The sequence below is a fragment of the Salvelinus alpinus genome, chromosome 11 (genome assembly GCF_045679555.1).
Source record: "Salvelinus alpinus chromosome 11, SLU_Salpinus.1, whole genome shotgun sequence".
NCBI classification, from domain to species: domain Eukaryota; kingdom Metazoa; phylum Chordata; class Actinopteri; order Salmoniformes; family Salmonidae; genus Salvelinus; species Salvelinus alpinus.
In genome coordinates this window covers 46,306,905-46,320,413 of record NC_092096.1, presented here as the reverse complement: position 1 = coordinate 46,320,413, position 13,509 = coordinate 46,306,905, and the positions used below count along the sequence as shown (strand labels likewise).

Sequence of the window (13,509 nt, the reverse complement as noted above, 5' to 3'; positions counted from 1 at the left end):
ACGAGGCTTCGTGCCATGGATCATCACTGGAGGCTTCATGCCATGGATTATCACTGGAGGCTTCTTGCCATGGATTATCACTGGAGGCTTCGTGCCATGGATCATCACTGGAGGCTTCGTGCCATGGATTATCACTGGAGGCTTCTTGCCATGGATTATCACTGGAGGCTTCGTGCCATGGATCATCACTGGAGGCTTCTTGCCATGGATCACCACTGGAGGCTCCGTGCCATGGGTTATCACTGGAGGCTTCTTGCCATGGATCATCACTGGAGGCTTCGTGCCATGGATTATCACAGGATTGGAGAGACACACAGAAGGCCTGGCTCTGGGAGAAGGCACAGGACTCACCAGGCTGGGGAGACATGCAGGAGGGTTAGTGCTTAGCACAGACACAGAACTCACCAGGCTGGGGAGACATGCAGGAGGCCTTGTTCTTGGCCGAGGCACCGGATGTTCTGGGCCGTGGAGGCGCACTGGCAGTCTCGAGCGCAGAGCTAGCACCACTCGTCCTGGCTGGATCCCCCCTGTAGCCCGGCAAGTGCGGGGAGTTGGAACAGGCCGCACTGGGCTGTGCTGGCGAACTGGAGACACCGTGCGTAGGGCTGGTGCAGTATACCCCGGGCCGAGGAGACGCACTGGAGACCAGATGCGCTGAGCCGGCATCATCCCTCCTGGCTCGATGCCCACTCTAGCCCGGCCGATTCTCAGAGCTGTGATGTAGCGCACCGGGCTATGCATGCGCACTGGGGACACCTTGCACTTCTCCGCATAACACGGTGCCTGCCCAGTCACTCTCTCGCCACGGTAAGCACGGGGAGTTGGCTCAGGTCTCCTACCTGAGTCCGCCAATCAACCCGTGTTCCCCCCCCCCCAAAGAAAATGATGGGGCTGCCTCTCGTGTCCGTTACCTCGCGCCAATTCCTCGTAGTGGCGACGCTCTGCTCTAGCTGCATCCAGCTCCTCTTTCGGACGGCGATACTCTCCCGGCTGTGCCCAGGGTCCTTTGCCGTCCAACATTTCCTCCCATGTCCAGGAGTCCAGAACCCTCTGCTCCTGGTTACCACGCTGCTTGGTCCTTTTCTGGTGGGTGGTTCTGTAACGGATTTCCTCTTCGTCTGAGGAGGAGTAGCAAGGATCGGACCAATGTGCAGCGTGGTAAGTGTCCATAATAGATTTTTAATAAATCAAAATGAACACAGAACAAAAATAACAAAACACGAACAAACAACCGAAACAGTCCCGTATGGTGCAAACACTGAAACAGGAAACAACCACCCACAACCAAAATGGGGAAAACAGGCTACCTAAATATGATTCTCAATCAGAGACAACGATCGACAGCTGCCTCTGATTGAGAACCATATCAGGCCAGACATAGAAATACAACAACATAGAAAACAGAACATAGACTACCCACCCCAACTCACGCCCTGACCAACCTAACAAAAATACATAAAAATAAACTAAGGTCAGAACATGACAAGCCCCACAAAAGTCTGTACCATTCTCAGATGTCCCTTACACAGCTATGTACAATTGTATTCTTTATACTATGAAATAATGCCAAGGAATTCTAAGCAAATCTTGTCTGTTAAATACACTTGTGTAGCCCACATCCATATGGCATAGCCAGATCAGACCCTAACTTATGGATAACTCAGAGTATGATATTCTATTCTTCTGAAATAGATTTCCTTCATACAGTATCATGTTTCTTTAGACATGTCTAAAATAAATTATGGCTATATTAAATTGATTTATTATACTTTTTAAAATGTAGATGTTCCAAAGGTCTGCATCAGTGGCTTGTAGGAGCCAGGAGATGCTAAATGTGTTCATGTTAATTAACGGTCAATTACCGTGAGACCAGCAGTTATTTGCTTGTCAATCACCGGCTGACAACATTTCATGACTGCCACAGCCCTAGGCGGGCAGTACTATAAAAGTGATCATGTCAAATGTAATCATACTGACACATTTTCTCCTCTATTTTAGCTACACTTACCTTAAAACCCCCATCCCATTTCATTACTTTACTGGTTTGGGACACCTGGGACCATCACATGATGTCCTGATGACTGGTAAAAAAGAAATCCTGAAAATGTCCCTACATGGTCCTCAACGTCACCCTGGAAACTTACAGGGAACTAGACAAAGGTCCCCCAGAGAAAGTTCCCAGAGGACCATCATGCGACATCCTGACGACTGGTAAAACAAATGTCATGAGAAAGTATTGAAAATGTCCTCAACAACGTCGTGGTAACTTACAGGGAACTAGTCAAGGTGTGACAATTTGCCTAGCATATTAAATACCTGGAGCAATTAAATACCCGGGGGTTTTATTTTGGGAGCACCACTGTGACTAAAAGAAAATCCTAAATTCCTAACAATATTTTTGTCGCAACATTCTTCTGTACACTGCTCAACCAAGACAGTCTCTCTCCTACTGTTGCTTGCTTCCAGTTCCTGGGCCACACACACCAAGCCCCGCCCACAGTTCCTTCATGCTGTTTATTCTCTCAGCATCTCAGCATGCTGCCATTTCATACATTCAACATATTCTTTCAAAACAAGAACAAAGCTGCTTTCCACGTTGTTTCTAAATATGAATCCACATGTTTTCTCTATTATAGTATTAGTTTGTGTATCTTGCTCTCTGCAAAACGCGAGTTAGTTAGTCTAAGGAAGATTGCATGTGCCTAAAAATAATGTTAACATAATTTTATTTAATTTTAACATAAAATTACTTACAATTGTCCAATGCTGAACAAGCTGATGCTGGGCCTAAGTAATGCAATAAACTCTTATTTTGGTTGGTGATGTGAAAGGTGATATGTATCATAACATCATAACTAGCTAGCTGTCTAGCTAAATGCCATTTAGCTATATGCAGAGGTGGTGTAGATCAGCATGTTGTTTCTGCAATGACATGTTCTGAATCAGATAGCCTATTCTGAAATGTTTGTCTAAATGCAACATCGATTCAAATGTGATTAGGGTCCTCTGGGAAACACTGACCAACACTTTGGTTCCCCACCCTGTCATAAATTCTACCTGGCTTTTTCATTTGTTGTCATGCCAAACAACACCAACACATATAATTCGAATAATCGTTATATTTCACTGAAATGTTTTGATCTACACTGAGTGTACAAAACATTGGGAAAACCTGATTTTTCCATGAGATAGTCTGGCCAGTCGAATCCAGGTGAACGCTATGATCCCTTATTATGTCACTTGTTAAATCCACTTTAAATCAGTGTAGATGAAGGGAAGGAGACAGGTTAAAGAAGGATTTTAAGGCTTGAGACAATTGATACATGGATTGTGTATGTGTGCCATTCACACGGTGAATGGGCAAGACAACATTTTTAAGTGTCTTTAAATGGGGTATGGTAGTAGGTGCCAGGCGCACTGGTTTGATTGTGTCAAGAACTGCAACGCTGCTGTGTTTTTCACGCTCAACAGTTTCCTGTCTGTATCAAGAATGGTCCACCACCCAAAGGACATCCAGCAAACTTGACACAACTGTGGGACGCATTGGAGTCAACATGGGCCACCATCCCTGTGGATGCTTTCGACACCTCGTAGAGTCCATTCCCCGAGGAATTGAGGCTGTTCTGAGGGCAAAAGGGGGTGCAACTCAATATTAGGAAGGTTCCTAATGTTTTGTACACTCGGTGTATATCGAAAGTCAAATTGCAATATTTGGTAAAACAATAGAAATTAGATTTTTTTTGCCCATATCGTGCAGCCCTACTAACAACCTGGTAATTTTATCAGCATATGCAAACATTTGGGGGCACAGAAAGAAAATAAAAGTTATATATTCTTCAGGAGATAAATAGGATTCTTCAGAAGTAAATAGGATTCATATAGGCCAAACTTAGGCTTTATCTCAATTAAAAAAAAAATAAATCTGGTATTCCTACATTTTGTGTAACTTTCCTAACGACTGTTAAAATAAATGTCCCGAAAACAGTCTTAAAAAGTCCTGACATGGTCCTCACTGATGTCTTGGTATGTCACAAACGTCGTCAGGGTGGAAATGACCGGACCAAGGTGCAGCATGGTGAGCGTACATTTCCTTTTATTTCGAATGTCCCCAACAAAAACAAGAAACAACAAAAACGAACGTGACGCTGACTAGGGCTATACAGGCCACTAACACAGACAACTACCCACAACTAAGGTAGAAAAACAGGCTGCCTAAGTATGATTCCCAATCAGAGACAACAATAGACAGCTGTCCCTGATTGAGAACCATACCTGGCCAAAACATAGAAATAGAAAACATAGAAATAAAGAAACTAGAATGCCCACCCTAGTCACACCCTGGCCTAACCAAAATAGAGAAACTTACATAGAACTAGACAAAAGCCCTCCAGAGAACATTCACTTGTGATCATCATTTAACACACCAAATATTCTGAGAACATCCCAAAAATAATTTTCATGATAACCCAGAATGTACCGGGAACTACACAAACCCTTTTTGGGGACCATGACACAACGTTCTGGTGGCAGAAAACTAGGACCTATATAGAACATCCCTGTGTAGTTATAGAAGTCATGAGGAGAACATCCTGTCAGAGCCAAACGGGGTCATTCAAATACCTTATTGTAACTTTCTGTCGGTAGTAAACCAGGACCTGTACTGGACTTTTTGTAAATGTCTCAAGGACAACGTCCTGTCAGAACCAAATAGGTACCTATTTGTAATGTTCCCTATTGGTCATGCTAAGACCTTATTGTAATGTTATTTCTGTAATAATACAGGACCTGTCTGAAACGTCCCCTTGTGGTCATTGAATGTGCCAAAGATAACATCCTATAAGAACCAAATAGGAACCTATTTGTAACTTCCCCTACTGGACATTAAAATACCTTTTTATAACGCTATATATACTGCAACCAAATCGGGACCTGTACTAAACATCCCCTTATGGTCCCGAGGTTAATGTAATGTTTTAAAGTTCCTAGAAAGTTCTCAGAACGTCAGTGGGATAACCCTAAAAGGGACCTAATGGGAACGTTGTCTAATATCCTTAGGACGTCCCCTGTTTGCTTGCTAGTGAGCAGTGAGCACAAACCCTCAAGACAGTTGAAGAAAATAATTACAATCAATCCATTGTTTAATATTTGGTAAGAAAGAATAGAGTGTGCTTTATTTTCATTGAGTTGGATCATAAATATGAATTTTTAATGAGGTCAGAATAAAGAAAGTGCTTGTGAATGTGTCTTACATGTCGATTTTTTTCACCTTCCATTTTTGTGGCAAAATGATATTTCTTGTCTATGGAATTACATTGGACTTGTCCAGGACTGAATAAAAAAGATTGTTTTTCATAATATGCAATGAGACATTTGCAAACAAGGTCATAGATAGTCTACTTGGTAACAGTGGCAGCTGCATTGTTTCTATGCCTTTGTGGACCTACAGTAGAAGGTGATTCAGAATGGTGCAAAAATAGCATTGTTTGATTTAGAAATATTTGATCTTCCAGTGATTTCATTAGCACAACTCTCTAAAAAGATGGTTCTGTCTCCAGCCAGTGTCTATGACCTAAGCCTAGCTACTGGTCAGACTGGAACAGGGAAACATTTTGCACCTGCAACTTGCTGAAGAACAGTTCCCTAGGCAAGTCACTGGGGGGAAAAGCTGTCTGACTGACAGTGAAAAGTTTCAGACACAAAGGCGCATGGCGGTGCCGTCTTCAACTGGATTAAATTTCAGCCGATGGGCTAGAGAACTATATGCTGTTGAGAGGCCGCATCAGTTCATCAACGCCTGCTTACTGGGCTGTTGTGACACTATTGTTTGAAAAAACAATTGGGCAGTCAGTTCCCTGGAAGATGCCACTTGGCTCATCACTGTGCTGTCCTCCAAATTGGGATGGAGCCAAGAGGCTCTTCAGATCATGCCCCAGTCAACCTGAACAAGGGCGTGCATGGAACTACAGTTAACCTCTAACTAGGATTCTGCTGATCTCATCGAATGTAAAAGTCCTGTGAAAAGACAGGTGGCATACACCCACAGTACCATTTTCACATTTCTCTCTCTGATGAATCTTCACATTATGTAAAAAAAAAAAGTTTTATTGGGAGCAACAGCATGGAGATTCTCCATTTAGTCAGATGCCACACTTCACATTTCGCACAGCCCAGACGTGTGAGGGGGCTGCGTAGTCAAAGCACAGAGATGTGCTTTCCCATTCGAATCCTTGCTATTTAAGCCACATTACAATTCCCACCAAGTAAGTCAATCCTTTTGGAGCAATGAGTACAAAAAAATATAAATAATGTATGCACTCACTACTGTAAGTCGCTCTAGATAAGAGCTTCTGCTTAATGATTAATATTTAAATATAATAAATGTAGGGTGTTTTCTTTTCACCTCAGCAATCCAGGTTTTATTCCCTGCCCTGCAAATACTACTACAATATTATTTTTTTCTTAATTTTTTTCCTCACTCGCTACACTCACTTTTCCAAAAATGAAATTCGTCAAACAGTTAGTATATTTTTTCTCCAAATTCAACAGGCCTTTAAAGCTTTATTTGCATGTTTAAGAGGCTGGCCTGTAAAAATACCTGCGGCTACAGGTTCTCAAATGTTAATGGCTTACATTTGCAGCAGCTTTCCTACGATTATTCCCCAGGTCGTTGCTGTAAATGAGAACGTGTTCTCAGTCAACTTACCTGGTAAAATAATGGATGAATAAATAAATAAATAGAACATTTGAGAACATTAACTAATGAACAACTTCCCCCCTACCTACCATGATAATATTTTTTAAATGTAGTAGTCTGGAAAAGCTTTTGTTACCAATTCTCACTGGTTTAGGTAAACATCTTTATCACCAACTAGGTATGCGAGAACATGGGCATCTTGCTATAGAGCTAATTAGCCTAGCTGGAGCTGAGAGCATACAAAGCCAAGGAGTTTCTTCTGGAAAATCAAGAGCCTTTTGTGGACGGGGCAAAGCTGCTTTGTCTTTAGCTTAGATTATTGACATTGATAACATATTGTATTTGGAGATCATCATAAACATTTACATTGTGGTTATGTGAGCTTGCTTGAAATAAACAACCAAAACTATGCAACCCAATACACAAATACACAACATGAACTAACCATTCAGAAGAGGTCCGTTTGAACAACCCACTTACTGAATGCAGTGATTGTTTCATGCATTAATTCATGACTGGGAAATAACTGATTCCATTGCCAGTGGACTGGCTTTATTTCCACACTCTACAACTGTAGAAGAAGTTGAAAAGCTTTGTCAGAGTACAGCTCTCAAAGGGGCCCTGGGAAACTGTGGCCAGGAAGTGATTACCAAATGATGAACAAATGATGAACATTTTCATTGTTAAAAGTACATATGTGACCCGTTTGAGGAAACTAGGCATATGTCGCGCGTCACTATTTCACAGAAGAGCCAATTTAACTTAAACTTTTTGTTTTTTATCAAAATGCGCTTTTTGTCAGAAATGCCTTCTGGAACATGTGAACTTTCATGTGCCTTAATTACAAATGTGTTTGCCATCTGTAAATACGAATAAAAAATATACATAATTATGAGCCCAGTTGGTTTAGCCACGGACAAAGTTGCAACCTTCCCACTAACTAGGCTCGTAATTTACAATTGTATTCGTATTTACAGATGGCATACAAGTGTGATATTAAGACACATGAAAGTTCACATGTTTGAGAAGGCATTTCTGCCAAAAAACGCATTTTGATAAATAATTATTTACGTTCAAATGGCTCTACTGTGAAGTCGTGACTTACAACATATGCATAGTTTCCTGAATCGAGTCACAATTCACTTTTCAGCAGGACAAAAACCTAAAACACAAGGCCAGATCTACACTGGAGTTCCTTACCAAGAAAACAGTGAATGTTACTGAGTGGCGGAGTTACAGTTTTGACTTAAATCTACTTGAAAATCTATGCAACAACAATTTGACAGAGCTTGGAGTATAATTTTTTAAAGAATAATGGGCAAATGTTGCACAATCCAGGTGTGGAAAGCTCTTAATTAAGAGTCTTACCCAGAAAGTCTCACAGATTTAATCGCTGCCAAAGGTGCTTATACAAAGTATTGACTCAGGTGTGAATCCTTATGTAAATTAGATATGTCTGTATTTCATTTTCAATAAATTTGAAACATTTTCGAAAAACATGTTTTTTTCACGTTGTCAACGGATTTAATCCATTTTGAATTCAGGCAGTACACTTGAACCAATATAGAGTGTACAGTTAATGCAACCTCTGCAAACATCAGGGAAATTGCATTTAAAAGGTGTATTTTCAAGGTCAAAATGCTAATGAGCTTATTCAACAAACCACCAGAGATATTTTTTAAGGGAAAAGCTATTTTTACCAAACATCTGATTTCACTCGATTTCAGGTCCTTCAAGCGTGTCTTTTGTTATTTACTGACACATCTTTTCTCCTTATGTTTGGCTGGGAGATTAAAGGAAACTTAATATCAAGGATACCAACATTTTAAAGTACTGTATCTCCTCATTACAAAAGGGTATGACCCCACATGGCTGCAATGCATTTCATTTCATTAAATGTCGCATGTGAGTGTCTAGTACTATGCTGTGCTAACCTTTGAATGATAAGATGGAGGAAATACAGTAATTCCCCTCAAAATGGACAACAACTCCATGAAACAGTGGGGAGACTGTTTCCATTGCACAATGCACACGGAATACCATGTACAATATCTCACTGATGTTCCATATTTAGCCTTTCGAAACATTCAAACGACGGATGAAAACTGTGTGCATGGCTGCAAACCACCTTTGGAAAGCAGAAGACCTCTAATTTTCCTCAGCGAGACCTCATGGCACTGATGATTTCAAATTGAATCCTGAAAATATTTCCTTTTTCCCATCCTTTCTACTCCATTGAAGCTTAATCCTCCAAACCAATACCAGATGTCCTGGAAGGCTTTGGAAAACTTTGGAATTCACTTTAACCTCTTTAAGAATAGCATCTACAGTTGAAGTTGGAAGTTTACATACACTTAGGTTGAAGTCATTAAAACTCATTTTTCAACCACTCCACACATTTCTTGTTAACAAACCATAGTTTTGGCAAGTCGGTACGACATCTACTTTGTGCATGACACAAGTAATTTCTCCAACAATTGTTTACAGACAGATTATTTCACTTAAAATTCACTGTTTCACAATTCCAGTGGGTCAGAAGTTTACATACACTAAGTTGACTGTGACTTTAAACAGTTTGGAAAATTCCAGAAAATTATGTAATGGCTTTAGAAGCTTCTGATAGGCTAATTGACATAATTTGAGTCAATTGGAGGTGTACCTGTGGATGTATTTCATGGCCTAACTTCAAACTCAGTGGAGCAGGTTGAGAGCTTCAAGTTCCTTGGTGTCCACATCAACAACAAACTAGAATGGTCCAAACACACCAAGACAGTCGTGAAGAGGGCACGACAAAGCCTATTCCCCCTCAGGAAACTAAAAAGATTTGGCATGGGTCCTGAGATCCTCAAAAGGTTCTACAGCTGCAACATCGAGAGCATCCTGACTGGTTGCATCACTGCCCGGTACGGCAATTGCTCGGCCTCTGACCGCAAGGCACTACAAAGAGTAGTGCGTACGGCCCACTACATCTGGGGCTAAGCTGCCTGCCATCCAGGACCTCTACACCAGGCGGTGTCAGAGGAAGGCCCTAAAAATTGTCAAAGACCCCAGCCACCCCAGTCATAGACTGTTCTCTCTACTACTGCAATGCAAGCGATACCTGAGTGCCAAGTCTAGGACAAAAACTTTTCTCAACAGTTTTTACCCCCAAGCCATAAGAACAGGTGGCTACCCGGACTACTTGCATTGTGAGCCCCTCCAACCCCTCTTTTTACGCTGCTGTTACTCTCTGTTTCTCATATATGCATAGTCACTTTAACTATACATTGATGTAAATCCCGCACATTGGCTAACCGGGCTATCTGCATTGTGTCCCACCACCCCCCACCCGCCAACCCCTCTTTTACGCTACTCCTACTCTCTGTTCATCATATATGCATAGTCACTTTAACCATATCTACATGTACATACTACCTCAATCAGCCTGACTAACCGGTGTCTGTATGTAGCCTCGCTACTTTTATAGCCTCGCTACTGTATATATCCTGTCTTTTTACTGTTGTTTTTATTTCTTTACGTGCCTATTGTTCACCTAATACCTTTTTTGCACTATTGGTTAGAGCCTGTAAGTAAGCATTTCACTGTAAGGTCTACACCTGTTGTATTCGGTGCACGTGACAAATAAACTTTTATTTTATTTGATCTTTGCTTGACATCATGGGAAAGAGATCAGCCAAGACCTCAGCATTTTTTTTTAGACCTTCACAAGTCTGGTTCATCCTTGGGAGCAATTTCCAAACACCTGAAGGTACCACGTTCATCTGAACAAATAATAGTACGCAAGTATAAACACCATGGGACCACGCAGCCGTCATACCGCTCAGGAAGGAGATGCGTTCTGTCTCCTAGAGATGAACGTACTTTGGTGCGAAAAGTGCAAATCAATCCCAGAACCACAGCACAGGACCTTGTGAAGACGCTGGAGGAAACAGGGACAAAAGCATCTATATCCAAAGTAAAACGAGTCCTATATCGATATAACCTGAAAGGCCGCTCAGTAAGAAAGAAGCCACTGCTCCAAATCCGCAAAACTGCAGACTACAGTTTGCAACTGCACATGGGGACAAAGATCATACTTTTTGGAGAAATGTCCTCTGGTCTGATGAAACAAAAATAGAATTGTTTGGCCATAATGACCATCGTTAAGTTTGGAGGAAAAAGGGGGATGCTTGCAAGCCGAAGAACACCATCCCAACCATGAAGCACGGGGGTGGCAGCATCATCTTGTAGGAGTGCTTTGCTGTAGGAGGGACTGGTGCACTTCACAAAATAGACGACATCATGAGGGATGAAAATTATGTGGATATATTGAAGCAACATCTCAAGACATCAGTCAGGAAGTTAAAGCTTGGTCGCAAATGGATCTTCTAAATGGACAATGACCACAAGCATACTTCCAAAATTGTGTCAAAATGGCTTGAGGACAACAAAGTCAAGGTACTGGAGTGGCCATCACAAAGCCCTGACCTCAATCCCATAGAAAATGTGTGGGCAGAACTGAAAAGTGTGTGCGAGCAAGGAGGCCTACAAACCTTACTCAGTTACACCAGCTCTGTCATGAGGAAAAACGTTCGACTTCAACTGTACATCAAAATGCTGAGCTGTGTCAAGTGGGCACTGACTCCTGGAGGCTGTCTTAGAGATGCATAAACAGTGTCATGGCTCCCATTGTCCTTCCAGAAATGCAGTTACCCAAAACATGATTTATTGCTTCAAATACATCTCTGTATACTACCCTACTTGAGTTTCTCTTGGTTTGTGATTTTTATATCCACAGGGGAGAACCAAGGAAGTGACCGGGGAAACAGAAGTCAAATGTCTGAGGCTGAAACTCACAAGACTGACAGCCTGCAGAACGCTCCCCCATTGTGTTTTGGTAGTGGCTCCATATCATTTTATGACCATTGGGATGTGTATGCTCATCTCACACTACTTTAAAGGAAGAGGTATTACCAAATGATGAACATTTTCATTGTTAAAAGTAGATATGTGACTCGTTTGTGGAAACTAGGCGCATGTCGCGTGTCACTACTTCACATGAGAGCCATTTTAATGTAAACTTTTTGTTTTTTAGAAAAATGCGCTTTTTGGCAGAAATGCCTTCTACAGTACATGTGTACATGTGAACTTTCATGTGCCTTAATTACAAACTTGTATGCCATCTGTAAATACGAATTAAAAAATTATAATAATGAGCCCAGTTGGTTTAGCCACGGAAAAAGCCTGCAACCTTACCACTAGCCATGATTGGCTGAGATAATGAGTGGGCTGGACATGCTGAGAGATGAGTTCGGATTGATCTGCCATGTAGATCGCTTCTGTCTATAACATGAGCTGGTCAGTATGTGTATGTAATCCTTTCTAACATAGCTTTTTTGAAAGATATCACATAGCAGAACTGCGTAAGTGTTGCTCTCTGCTTTCTGGATGACTGAGTTTTGAAATCAGTGGAATTAGAGTATGATAGCTAAGCGGATTTGATTGCCATTTGATTGCAAATATGCAGACGGAGTTGAAAAGAGAACACAGAAGGCTATTGTATAAAACACCTGTCTCTGGATTACATCTTCAAACTAAGGGCAACCATGGCATACGTGACAGAGAGGGAGAAGCGTCCAACCTTGTATATGGGTAAGATAGTCTAGCTAGCTACATGTTCAGATATTACAAGTTTTAATTGAGTTAAAGTGTACTATTAGCTAGCTAGCTAACGTTAGCTGGCTGGCTTGCTAGCTAACGCTAACGCTACATCTATGATCTGTGTAGTAATATTATTTGTATTTCAGAGCCATTTGTATTGCTAGTTATTGCCTAATGTTAGCTAGCTAACATTGAACCTGGTTGGTTAGCTACCTGCAGATTCATGCAGGGTAGTAACATGAGTTGGGATTATGGTTCATTGTTTAGCTAGCTAGCTACATGTCTAAACAAAAGACTTCACTATGCAAGTAACCATTTCAATAGAATGTTCATGATGTCATTGCGACAACTGTCAATAGACGTAGCTGGTAAATACTGACACATTTACGAATGCTCAACACCCGTTGAATAAGGCTGGTGTCAGTAAACCCTACTCCTCGGCCTGAGTGTCCAGCATGCACTCTGAACGCTTCGACAACAAAACACTGGATTTACGAACGGACAATCTGACAATGCTCTGAGTTGATGAATGCACAGAAAACACTATGGCACTCCAGATCAAATTTACGAACACGCCCGTAGTATAAACCATGTGAATCCTTAAAGAGAGGGGCTAAAGCTTAAGAGGGTGTGAACGATGCTGAATGGGTGTAGACAAAGAGGAGCTCTCTAGTAGGTAGCAAAGATTCAAAGGCTATTTTCTCAAAAGTGAGGATACAAGTTTATCAACTTTAGCAAAATTACTTTCCCATTAATCCTCAAATGCAGTGTACGATATACCGTAAAAAACACAATTTCAAATTTTGCTCCATAAAACCGAATCAAGACAGTCGGTCACATATTAATCTAACTGGCAAACAAGGCACACTTTTAAAGGGGCAATATGTGGTCTTAGTATAATTTCCTGAAGTACACAGCTCCTCAATCAAGTACTGTTGATCCTCAACATGGCAATATTTTATATTATTATTGTGGAAACAGACAGCTAAATATAATCTCAACAATATCCTTTAACAATTTAAGCACAAAAAAAGCTATGGCAGTTCTCCCAATCATTTTTCCATCTCTGGATTCATTTCACAGAATCAGTTCAAAAAATTGGCGAAAACGCTAAATTACCACAGCACAAGGTATTGAGTTATTGGGTAAATCAGCATTGGAAAATGTGTATTTCA

General features: G+C 41.2%; 1 protein-coding gene across 1 annotated transcript in view; it reads right to left on the bottom strand.

Moving 5' to 3' along the window:
• LOC139534252 (collagen alpha-1(XXV) chain-like) overlaps positions 1-13,509 on the bottom strand; it is a 147,744-nt gene that overhangs the window by 114,991 nt on the left and 19,244 nt on the right. The gene's annotated exons all lie outside the window — the stretch shown is intronic.